This window comes from Mustelus asterias, chromosome 4 (assembly GCF_964213995.1).
Source record: "Mustelus asterias chromosome 4, sMusAst1.hap1.1, whole genome shotgun sequence".
NCBI classification, from domain to species: Eukaryota; Metazoa; Chordata; class Chondrichthyes; order Carcharhiniformes; family Triakidae; genus Mustelus; species Mustelus asterias.
The window spans coordinates 79,537,471-79,550,038 of record NC_135804.1 but is presented as its reverse complement, the minus strand read 5'-3'; positions in this window follow the sequence as shown (position 1 = coordinate 79,550,038).

Sequence of the window (12,568 nt, the reverse complement as noted above, 5' to 3'; positions counted from 1 at the left end):
TCTACAGTTTTCACATCCTTTCTAAAGTGTGGCCTTCAGGTCTGGCACAATATTCCAGTTGAGGCCAAAATGGTATTTTGCAAAGGGTCACAGTCCTTTCCTTGCTTTTGTAATTAATGCCTGATGTGTACAAAATTATGAGGGACATAGATGTGTGAAGGGGGTGACCTTTATGCTTAAGACGACTTTTATGCTTAATATCATGGGCATTTTTACACGTGTATATCAAATTTATTTTAAAATATTGTCAACAGTTAACAGCAATGTGATGACTCATGGAGAGGCTCCTTGCACCCCCTAATCACTCCAGACAGCCTTAATCACGTTAGACTCCAAGCAGGGAAACACAGAGCTCAACTGATTAGCTCAATAGCTCAACTGATTAGATTATGCAAGAAGCTCAAATCACAAAGGGAGCCCTCCAGAAAGAGATCAGCCCAGGGGAAATGGGATCAGCTCCACCTATCGAAAATGGCTGTTTTAATATCTTGCTATTGTGCCACTGCTTTGTGTTATTAGCAGGCACTGATCATGTAACTGGGAGTAAATGATGAGCCTATTACCATATGTTTGGCACGAAGTTCAAAACCCGATAAATTGTAAAGCGCACAATGGCCAGACAGAGCAGTTGACGAGCAGCTGTCTCTCCCCAGGCCTGCGGTTTTGTTATTTTAAACAGAGAATAAAGTTTGTGTTGCCTTTTTGCACTGTCCTCATGTCTGCCTGTCTTTTATGCTGGTCGGAAGCGAGAAAACTTCCCCTTACAGTTTGGTGCCGAAACCCGGGAGGAAGCGACCACTCACTGGACCCACGGTGACAAGGATCAAGTGGCTGAGAAGTCAATTTCAGACTGCCAGATTCCGGAAGGATCCGAGCACCGTCGGGACCACGAGGGGACTTCCTCCAACCTGGATACCAGCTGTAGACTGAGTGGGTACAAAAAGTGCACTTACACTGATTGGCTACTGCACAAATTTCACTGATTGAGAACTTTAAATTTGTAACACGGTTAGGTACACTGCTGTCGGCTACCTATTGGGAGAGGGACTTGTAAGCGTCCACAAGGGGTGGACCATTGTCACGGCAGGCCTTCATGTCCCTGCTGACCACCCGGTGCGTCAACCGGGTGGTCAGCAGGGACATGAAGGCCTGCCGTGACAATGGTCCACCCCTTGTGGACGCTTACAAGGGGGATAAAGAAAAAGGCCTTATTGGATGGGCGGGTAGGTTAGGCATACCTCTGCGAGCCAGGAACTTAGGGAACCGAAGGGGTTGACAGATTCCAGAAGCACTCACAATAGGAGCGGGGTATGGGCTAAGAGGGAATGCGAAAGGTACAGAAAGGCAAGAGAGAGAGAGACAGAATGCCCCATGAAGGAGAGCCCGAGGAAAGATTACCCCAGGACAGAGATTCCGAAGTAGGTTGCTCATACGTAGGGGGAGGAAGGGAGCAAGAGGATAGCCTCTCCCGAGAATGGGGGCCAGAAGGATCTCTTAGCCGAGCATTTGGGATGCAACAGCAGAAACTAATCAGGAAAATGTGCACGGAGGGATGGGACCCCTGTGCGTCCTTCCCCCTACAAAGGGAACGGTGGAATAGCCACCAGCGGGACGCTTCTAAAAAGGCTGCAGTAATTTTAGTTAAACAGTTAGTGATAGTGGTGCGTATGAACCAGGTTTACCAGAAAAAGATAGAGGAAAAGAACAAGAGTATTGCAAGTTTAGAGGCTCAGATCACAGAGTTACGAGCCGAACCCCATAAAATTAGCACCCTGGAGACCACCATGTCTTCGGTGTACCCCGCACTTCCCAGTGCACCACCCGAGTATGAACCCGGCAGCGTCCAGAAATGTGCCCCGGTACAGAGGACATCTAATGGCCAGGATCGCTATAAAGCATTCACTCCCTTAGAAAAGCAGACTATCCTGAAGGAGTTAGGTACTCTGCGCACCCGAAGTAAAAATACAGAGTTCTGGAGGACTCTTGAGGAGATGTGGGATGTCCACGATCTTCACTCCCGTGATATCCACCAGATAGTCAGAGAGAAGTGCCCCTCAGATAAATGGAGGACTCTAACCAGCACTGACCCGGAGAACCCTGCCACCTCCACCATCCAGGATGGGGCATGGGCGAACGGAGTCCCTAACAATGCCTCCAGGGCGATCCAAAGGGAAGCATACAATGCCTTTAAACCCGCAGTCTGTACAGCTCTGGGAAACCCTACCACCAACTGGGGAAAAATCCAATCCTGTAGGCAGGAAAAGGGAGAATCCAGCAGCAACTCTGCTGCTCGCCTGTATGAGGCTTATTGTGAGTCGTCCGGCAGGAAAACCCCGACCCTAACGATGCCCCGTATATCCAAATGTTTTTAGACGGGCTTTCCCCGACACATCAGGAAGTTTTAAAATGAGGTATTGTCACTGCGGACACCTACGATACCGCAGTGCAGTGGGCAAGCCGGGTAGATGCGAGGGCCGGGGCAGGGAGCAACCGAACCGCACCCAGGTCCCTCTGCAAAAATAGATGCCCCTAACTTTAAACCAACAGCTAAGTGCTTCCGCTGCGGAAGACCCGGGCACATAGCTAGGCACTGTCGATCAGAACCTGGACAAACTTGTGGGACCTGTGGCAGAACAGGTCACTCAGCTGAGCAGTGCAGGCTAAAGCCCAAGCCCAAGCCCGAAACCCACATAGACATGCAGGAAGCCTTCCTGAACTGGCTGAGGGACCTGGAGAAGGCATGAGCACAGGCGGCTCCCATAGACACGGAGGGAGACAACCGTGTCTACGTGCCTGCCCTCCTGGGGGGCCTGCCTTGCGAAATGTTAGTAGACACAGGAGCCTCTGTATCCCTGACCGACCTACCCCTTCCCGTGACCAAGGATTACATCCACGTAGTAGGGGTGGGGGGAACAAGAGCAAGACGGTAATCTTAGAGGTAGCAGGGCGACTGGTGCCGGCCCAGTTCTTTGTGCCAGAATAACGAGGGAACCATGCTAGGAATGGATATTTTAGAGGAATTAAGCATACTCATAGACCCAAGGAATCATAAGATTCATTGGCCCCACAGTAACGGGAACAAATGTAAGCTCCACCAACCCTGACAAAACATCGCAACGATCGTGAGTGTTAAAAGGTTTCAGAGAGACTGGGACACAGAGCCCCAGCCTTTTGGGATAATTTGTAAAGTACTGACAGGAGTATGAGCCAGGGAAAAGCAGGACACAGGAAAGGTCCCTATGGACCCGGTCCATGTCCCCGGCCCAGACCACAACCCCCACAGACAGTATCCCATAAAGCCGGAGGCATACCAAGCCGTGCGGGCTATTGTACAGGACCTAGATGAGAGGGGGATAATACTCCGCTACTAGTACCACGAACTCCCCAGTATGGCCAGTAGCAAAGCCCGATAAAACCTTCCGCTTAACACTCGATTATAAGGAGCTAAACAAAGTCACCCCAAAGGTACATCCCATAGTGGCAAGCCCCTCCACAATCCTGAATGGATTGGGCCCTAAGTATAGTATTTTCACAGTGTTAGACATAGCAAACGGCTTATGGTCGGTGCCGTTAGACACAGAGTCTCAGGACAAATTTGCACTCACTTTGGGCGAAAAGCAATATACCTGGACGAGCCTCCCTCGGGGTTCCATAACAGCCCCGCCATCTTCCACCAGGTTATGAATAAGATATTAGAAGGAGTAGATCTCACCCCCTACCGCTGCACTGTCCTTCAGTATGTGGACGACATCTTAATTGCCTCAGAAGACAGGCGAGGACATGCTGCAGCCTTGATTGAGGTGCTGCGAGCCGAGAAAGGGGCGGGTTGAAGGTGAACCCCAAAAAGGCCCAGATAGGAAGAGACACTGTACTGTACTTAGGACAGGAGATATCCCAGGGTACTCGGACCATGCCTCACGAGAGAAGGGTTGCCATCCAGGTCATGCCCAGGCCAGTCTCCCTGAGGGGAGTCCGCAAGGTTTTGGGACTGTTCAACTACAGCCGAACCTTTATCCCCAATTTTGCAACCTTAGCCGAGCCCATACAGCGGCTAGTAAAGGAAGGAGGCCCGGGGGGCAAACTGATAGAATGGGGACCCGAACAGGAGGAAGCTTATGCAAGGTTAAAACAAGCCCTTACATCAGCTCCGAGCCTCGGTTTACCTGACCCGAGGAAGCCCTTCCCATATCTTTTGTGAGAATGAGGAGGGATCTATGCTGCAGTAATAGCCCAAACACATGGGGACACCCTGCGACCCGTAGCTTACTACTCCACACAGCAGTCACCAGTGGCAGCCGGCTTGTCCCGCTGCGTTGCAGCACTTGACTGTGCTGCATGGGCAGTTAGTATTAGCGAGCCCACGGTCATGACGGGGGAAATCATCCTCCACACCAGGCATACCATCGTTGAAATGCTTAACAATAGTAAGCTCAGAGCAGTCTCTAATGTAAGGAGAGCTAAGTGGGAATCAGTTCGGCTCCCCAAAGATCGATCAGTCACCATAATAAGGGACACAGGAGTAAACCCCGCTGCAGGGATTTTAGCCATTGGCGAATCACATGTGTGTGCTGAAATCGACCTAGAGGTAGACGCAGCCCCAGTAGAAGAGCTCCCCTTAGGACAGGCAGATTTAACATTCTATGTAGATGGGTCCAAGAAATATATTGACGGTACCCCCAAAACAGGGTGGGCAGTAGTTAACGACAAGTTAGAAGTGGTAGCCTCAGGACGATTAGACAGCTGTCCTGTCAGCTCAAGTCACAGAATTAGAGGCTTTAACACAGGTCCTGACTCTGGCAGAGGGCAAAACCGTGAATGTATATACCGACAGCCAATACGCGTTCGGAGTCATACACGACTATATGACCAACTGGGATCGCAGGGGGTTTGTCACATCGGGAAGGGACAGGATAAAGCACGAGGAAAGGATTGAAGCTCTATCCCGCGCCTCAAAGCTGCCCAAAGAAGCAGCAGTAATTAAAATCAAAGCGCATAAGAAAATAGAAACTCCAGAACAAGCAGCTGCAGCTGATAAGGCAGCGCAGCAGGTTTTAAGTCACGCTCTCCCAATAGCTAGTATCACCACAGATAGTGTGGACATAGTCCAGTTACACCGGGACACCCCCGAGGCAGAGAAGCAGGTCTGGGAAGAAAGGGGTGGGAAACCAGATGCCCGGGGCGTCTGGAGGAAGGAAAGAAAGGTAATAGCCCCAGACTGCATCAGGCACACCCTGCTGCAGTTAAACCATGGCCGTGATCACACCGGCAGAAACACCATGAACCATCTCCTGAGTAGGGATTGGTGGTGGCCGGGGATGGGAAGAGACAAAGCTAAATACTGTCAGCGAGGTCTCACATGCGCGCAGCACAACCCCGGGCGACCCATAAAGATCCGAATGGCTCACCAGCCAAGACCCCGGGGGCTGTGGGAAAATCTCCAGATAGATTTCACGGGACCACTTCCTGCTTCAGGGGGCAAGAGATATTGTTTAGTCATAATTGACCAACTCACCCGCTGGGTGGAAGCATTCCCCACCCGGGATTGCACCGCTTCCACTGTGACAAAAATCCTAGCGAGTGAAGTAATTCCCAGATGGGGGGTCCCTTTGCAGATCGACTCCGATCAGGGCACCCACTTCACGGGAACAGTTATGAAAAAGACGTGGTGAGTGGATGGGAATAAAGCAGAAGTTCCACATCCCCTACCATCCGCAGAGTTCAGGTATGGTAGAGAGGATGAATCGGACCCTGAAGTCTGCACTCGCAAAGGCTTTACATGGAAGACACAGCAGGTGGACAGAGGTCCTACCCACTGTGCTTATGAAACTCAGGGCATCCCCAAATCGCGTTACGGGATTAACCCCTTACGAACTGATGACCGGGCGGGCCATGCAATTGCCCCAAGGCATAATTACCGGAGGGAAAGATTTGGGACCCTTAAAAGACAAAATCAGCAAATATGTCTTAGAACTGAGTGAGCAGCTAAAAGAAATGAGACAGCAGGCGAGAGAATAGCAGGAACTTAAAGATAAAGAAAGGCAGTACCCTGAACAGGCCACGGTGCCAAAAGCAGGATCCCAAGTAATGGTTAAATTAATCCCTGAAAGGCCTGGTCTAGCGCCCCGGTGGTCGAGGCCACACCGAGTCCTCATTAGTGGGGATACCTGCGCCTGCGTCGAAATCAGGGGAAAGGGGCAATGGAAGCATTGGACACAACTAAAAAGATGCGAGAACAGCAATGATCCGGTAACGCGAGTCTAATAATAATAATTGTACCTCCAAGCTCATTGTACCTGTTTTTCAGGCAGGTCACAGCACCGGACAAGAAGATGTCCCTTTGACAGCCCAAGAGACTGTAGAGTGGGTTATACAGGAAGCAGGCAGGAGCCTCACGCACCACCTTAAATCTATATAGGAGAAACTACAGTCTGCTGGGTGCAAGGCAGGGACACTCGGTAAATGGCGACTGCCAGGTTACGACCGCACACACCAGCCACCCTCCCTGACCCTGACAAACACCACTGGGATAGGGCGCCCAATCAGGCCAGTCTGTATATCCAAAACAGGGACAGACAGGGCCCTCAGAGTAGGGAAGAGCGACTGTAACCAGGCCTTCGACATTACGCCAGCAGCACCTGATAGTTCCCTTAGAGTCCAGTGTGCACCAAACAGCACGGTGCAGATCCTTCTGCAGCCAGGAATTTTAAACAGCCCTGCTGCTTATAATGGAACTTACTTTGTCTGCGGTCACAGGGCATACCCTTGGTTACCCCATGACTGGACAGGGACTGCTATCTAGGCTATGCTATTCCCTACATACAGCACATCCTCACCCTAAAGGACCATCCCCGATGGAAGGGGGAAGGCAGAGGAGGGGGGTCTTTCCGTACCTGGGATTCCTTTTCCCTTCCCTGGGAGGGCTAGGATTACAGATGGGCGAACTCACAGCACGAGTACAAAAAGAAGCTCGCTTTCTGGAAGAAGTTGTTAATGCTACTGCGGAGGCTGTGGCAGAGGTAAACAGCGAGCTGATAGCCCTTAGGACAGAACCGCCTGGCCTTAGATTATCTCCTTGCGAGTAAGGGAGGTACCTGCGCCTTAATAGGAACAGAATGCTGTACATACATCCCTGACGCCTCAGAGAACCTCACGAATTTAGTGGAACACATTCACAACGAAGTGACAAAACTATATGAGATCCCCAACAGCAGCTGGATGGATTGGCTGATGGGGGGCTCATGGGGGACATTTTTAATGCAGGGAGCCATGGTTCTAATTGGCATAATCATTGCTTGCTGTGTGCTGACAGTCTGTATAAGTGTAATTTGTAAAGGTTTTGTGCCCAGGCTAACTGCTGTCGCTGCGTATCGCACCGAGACTCCTTCTCCACTGCAGCTCCGCGGCCACACTGCCCAGGCAGCAACAACATTTATTTAAAGACCGCCATGGAGACACCCCCAGCTGACACCCATCATTGGAGCTCGGAGGAGCAATGATCACACCAGGTCTGTCAACTGAGAAAAAGCAAAGACTCTTTGACGAACTATTGAACATCTTTTAAACACTCCGGAATCTCAACTAAGAAATCATCGGACTATTCAATCAAGATGGTGTGTTCACTGGGGCACAAGGACGGCACCCAGGAGCAAGAGGAGGGGTTGAAGGGGGCAACCTTTATGCTTGAGACGACTTTTATGCTTAATATCATGGGCATTTTTACACGTGTATATCAAATTTATTTTAAAATATTGTCAACAGTTCACAGCAATGCGATGACTCATGGAGAGGCTCCTTGCACCCCCTAATCACTTTAGACTCCAAGCAGGGAAACACAGACAATAGCTCAACTGATTTAGATTATGCAAGAAGCTCAAATCACAAAGGGAGCCCTCCAGAAAGAGATCAGCCCAGGGGAAATGGGATCAGCTCCACCTATCAATAATGGTTGTTTTAATATCTTGCTATTGTGCCACTGCTTTGTGTTATTAGCAGGCGCTGATCATGTAACTTGTAGTAAATGATGAGCCTATTACCATATGTTTGGCGCGAAGTTCAAAACCCTATAAATTGTAAAGCGCACAATGGCCAGGCAGAGCAGTTGACGAGCAACTGTCTCTCCCCAGGCCTGCGGTTTTGTTATTTTAAACAGAGAATAAAGTTTGTGTTGCCTTTTTGTACTGTACTCACGTCTGCTTGTCTTTTATGCTGGTAGGAAGCGAGAAAACTTCCCCTTACAATGTGTATATAGGAAGAAACCTTTCCCCTTAGTCAAGGGGTCAATAACTAGGGGTCGTAGATTTAAAGAAAGTGGCAGGGAATTTGAGGAAAAACGTTTGCACCCAGAGAGTGGTGGGAACTTGGAACTCACTACCTGAAAGGGTGGTAGAGGCGGGAACCGTCACAACATTTAAGAAGCATTTAGATGACCACTTGAACTGCCATAGCAGACACAGCTACAGACCAAGTGTTGGAAAACGGGATTGGAATAAATAGGTGCTTGATGACCAGCACAGACACAGTGGGCTGAAGGACCTCTTTTTGTGCTGTAAAATGCAATGACTCTAGGACTATGACTCTATATATATATATACACACACACACACACACACACACCGGAGGATCCCATAGGCATTTTAATCATTTTCTCAACCTTTCCAGCCACATTCAACTATTTTGCACATATATCTCAGATCCTTCTGCTCCTGCAGCCCTCTAGATTTGTACTCTATTAATATTGTCTCTCATTCTTCCCATCAAAATCTATCACTTCCAACCTCTCAATTAAATTTCATTTATAATGGGTCTGTTCATTCCATCAGTCTAAGTCCTGAAATCTATCTTCCTCATGGTTCTCAATACTTCCAAGTTTTCTATCATCTCAAATTTTGAAACAGTGTCCTTTACACCCAAGACTAGGAGTTGGATTTTATAGGAGGGTGGACTGTTCACACCCCATCCCCCCTGAATCCCGGAATGAAAATCTACTGGCAGCCACGCACTGGAAAGAAGCAGGCTAACCTAGCTGAGAGTGGGACTCAGTGAGAGCAAGTCCTCTCCTCAAGCAGTGCTGGCAGTGCCAGAGCAGAGTGGGCATTATTGGGTATGCAAGGTGCAGCAGGAAGAAGAGTGATAGCTGCCAGAGTCTGGCACCCTGGGCTTCTAGGACAGGAGTGATCCCAGAACCCACAGAGGGGGGGGGAGTGGGGAGGGCTGGGTTTTGGAGGAATAAAGAGGGGGGGAATTCCCTCCCCCCACACTGAATGATGTGCCCACACCCCCTCCTAAACACCCTTTTCAATCTGGCCCAAAATAACATACTGGCAACTCCCTCCTGCCTGCCAACACCAATTGCATTATGTTGTGGGCAACTTAATATCCTGGTCAATTGACTTGGTAACAAAATCAATGGACCTTTATTTATATAAATATCATGGGTGGGTTGCACCCACTTGTGCCCACCTAGCATACAATGAGGAGAGCTCAGGGTGGGCTGGGCACCCTTGTATTTTATGTACCCCTCGCCCCAGTGAAAATACACACAGCAAGGGTGCTGTAAAATTTAGCCCTCTGTCATATTAAAGCTATGTGTTTTACAGAATAAACGGTCAATGCAATGTTTAACAGGATGTATTACTACACATTTCTTTGGTTCAGTTGTCAGAACACATTAATTTTGATTTTTACTGTTAAAATTATGCAACAATATATGTTTATAAACAGGGCCTAGTTTTAAGGCTGATAAAATTGGATATCCTAAATTAAAGAATTGGGCATATTAAAATCAAACAGTCAAACGTCAGGCAGGCCAATTGTACAAATACACAAACGTGACTGCACCTGACCCATCAAAGGTCGTTACAATCTATCGAGACTTAGCAGGAGATCATTGCACCTCATTGAAATGCACCGGCCTATTGTTAGAAGCCCAGATCGGGCCAGACTTTCTGTCACCAAGAGTTCCTGTAGATCCTTATCTGATAAGTTATACCTGAGCAACAGCATGGAGATGGGACACCTGGGGGCGGACCCTGGTGTCCTGTCAGGCAGACATCAAGAAACCCACTGGGTATTGGAACCCCCTCCAAATCAAAGACTTTATTTTGGATTTCCATTTTCAAATAAGGCTATATATTCTGTTAACATTTTTTGTGAAGCCTTTGAAAAGTTTGTGTAGACCTCTAAGGGTCACAGACCCAAGGTTGAGAATCCCCAAACTAGAGTTCATTCAGAACCCTGCTGCGTGTCCTCAAACCTGCACCAAATGCCGTTCACTCATCTCCCCGTGCTTGCTAATCTACATCCAGCAGAGCCTCAAACTTAAACTTCTCACCACCTCGTTTAAATCTCTGAATGGTCATACCCTTTCCTAGTTCTGTACATTCCTGCAATCGAACAACTCCCTGAGATATCTGCACTCCTCCAGTTATGGCATCTTGCCCATCCCCAAATTTTATCTCTGTATCATTGGTGGCCATGTCTTAAGCTGGCTAGCATCCAAGCTCTGATATTGCTTCTTTAAACAGCTCTAGTGCTTTACTGTACTCTCCTCCCTTAAGAAAAACCTTATAACCTTGCAGCCACAGTATTTATATGGCTGGTCTAATTAAGTTTCTGGTCAATGCTAGCCCCCAGGATGTAAAATTTTAAAGTTTAAACTTTTTGTAAAGTTTATTTATTAGTGTCACAAGTAGGCTTACATTAACATTGCAGTGAAGTTACTGTGAAAATCCCCTAGCTGCTACACTCCAGCGCCCATTTGGGTACACTGAGGGAGAATTTAGCATAGCCAATGCACCTAAACAGCACGTCTTTCAGACTGCGGAAGGAAACTGGAGCACCCGGAGGAAACCCACACAGACATGTGGAGAACTTGCAGACTCCGCACCAACAATGACCTAAGTGGGAATCGAACCGGGTCCCTGGTACTGTGAGGCAGCAGTGCTAACCACTTGCCATCATGCTGCCCAGTTGATGGTGGGGGATTCACTGAGGTGATTAGGCTGCCTCTTACTGGAGATGGTCATGGTCTGGATTAATGTGCCATGAATGTTGCTTAGCACTTACAGGTCCAAGTCTAGGTGCTTTCCAACTCTTGCTGCATGCGGACATGGAGGGCTTCAAAATTTCTTGATTTTATTTATTTCTTAGTGTCACAAGTAGGCTTACATTAACACTGTAATGAAGTTACTGTGAAAAATTTGATGAATTGTGAAGAAGCTCAGTGCCATCAGCAACAAAAATGTCCATTTCTGGTCTTACGATGGAGGGAAGGTTAATGTCGCACCCCATCATTTACAGAGCATGGGTTAATAGTGTGACAGAGTACTTGCCTAAATGAAGCAGCTATAGATAATGGGAATCATGTGCTGTTCGGAGGAGCTCCTGGGGCTGGAATCATTAGCCTCCAACCACTACAACCATCTTCCTTTGTGCTGGGTATTTCCAGCAGGTGGAGACTTTTCTTGGGGTTCAGGGGTCAGTTGGTGGGGTCTAAGTCAGGTCAGGAAGGGTGAGTGTTGAGAAGTTGTGGGTGTTGGGGTGGTTGTTAAAGATATCAATTACCCAGGAATTAGAGTAGTATTTTCCTAATATTTCCTGGGTAACTATGCAGTAATCATGTGGAGATGCCGGCATTGGACTGGGGTAAACACAGTAAGAAGTCTCACAACATCAGGTTAAAGTCCAACAGGTTTATTTGGTAGCAAAAGCCACTAGCTTTCGGAGCACTGCCCCTTCATCAGGTGAGTGGGAGTTCTGTTCACAAACAGGGCATATAAAGACACAAACTCAATTTACAAAATAATGGTTGGAATGGGAGTGTTTACAGGTAATCAAGTCTTAAAGGTACTGACAATGTGAGTGGAGAGAGCGTTAAGCACAGGTTAAAGAGATGTGTATACATCTCTTTAACTATGCAGTAAGTCAGAGATGACTGTCCAAACTTTGACTTTACCTCAGATATAGAGATTTTTCAGAGGGTCTCGGGAAATTGTCCATCAGAATTCAAATATCCCAGACAATTCCCATGGAGCTAGTGTGGCTGAATGTCTGCAGGATCCAAAGATGTGCAGATTAGGTGGATTGGCCATACTAAATTGTCCCTTAGTGTCTCAAAATGTGCATGTTAGGGGGAATTAACAAGTAAATACATGGGATTACGGGGATAAGAGCCTGGGTGAGATGGACTTTCAGAGAGACTCTGCACTGTAGGGATTCTATGATTCTGAAGTGCTTTTTGCCAGGGTGGGGGGGGTTATGCTGGTGGAAGTGCATCCAATCGTTGATGATCTGGAGACTGGAAGATGTGAACCAAAGGCAGTCATTGTCACCTCACCTTGAGATTTTAGCTCGTGTGTCAATATTTGAAGCAAAGCTGCAGTGAGGCATTGAGCCCAGACCCCAGACAGAACCCAAACTCAGCATCGATGAGCAGCTTATTGCTAAGTGCCCTGCATAACACTCATGGCAATAATTGATAGAGACTAGTCGGAGTGTAATTGGCCGGATTGGATTTGTCCTGTTTTATGTGGAAGGTACTTACCTGAATACTTTTCAACATTATCAGATA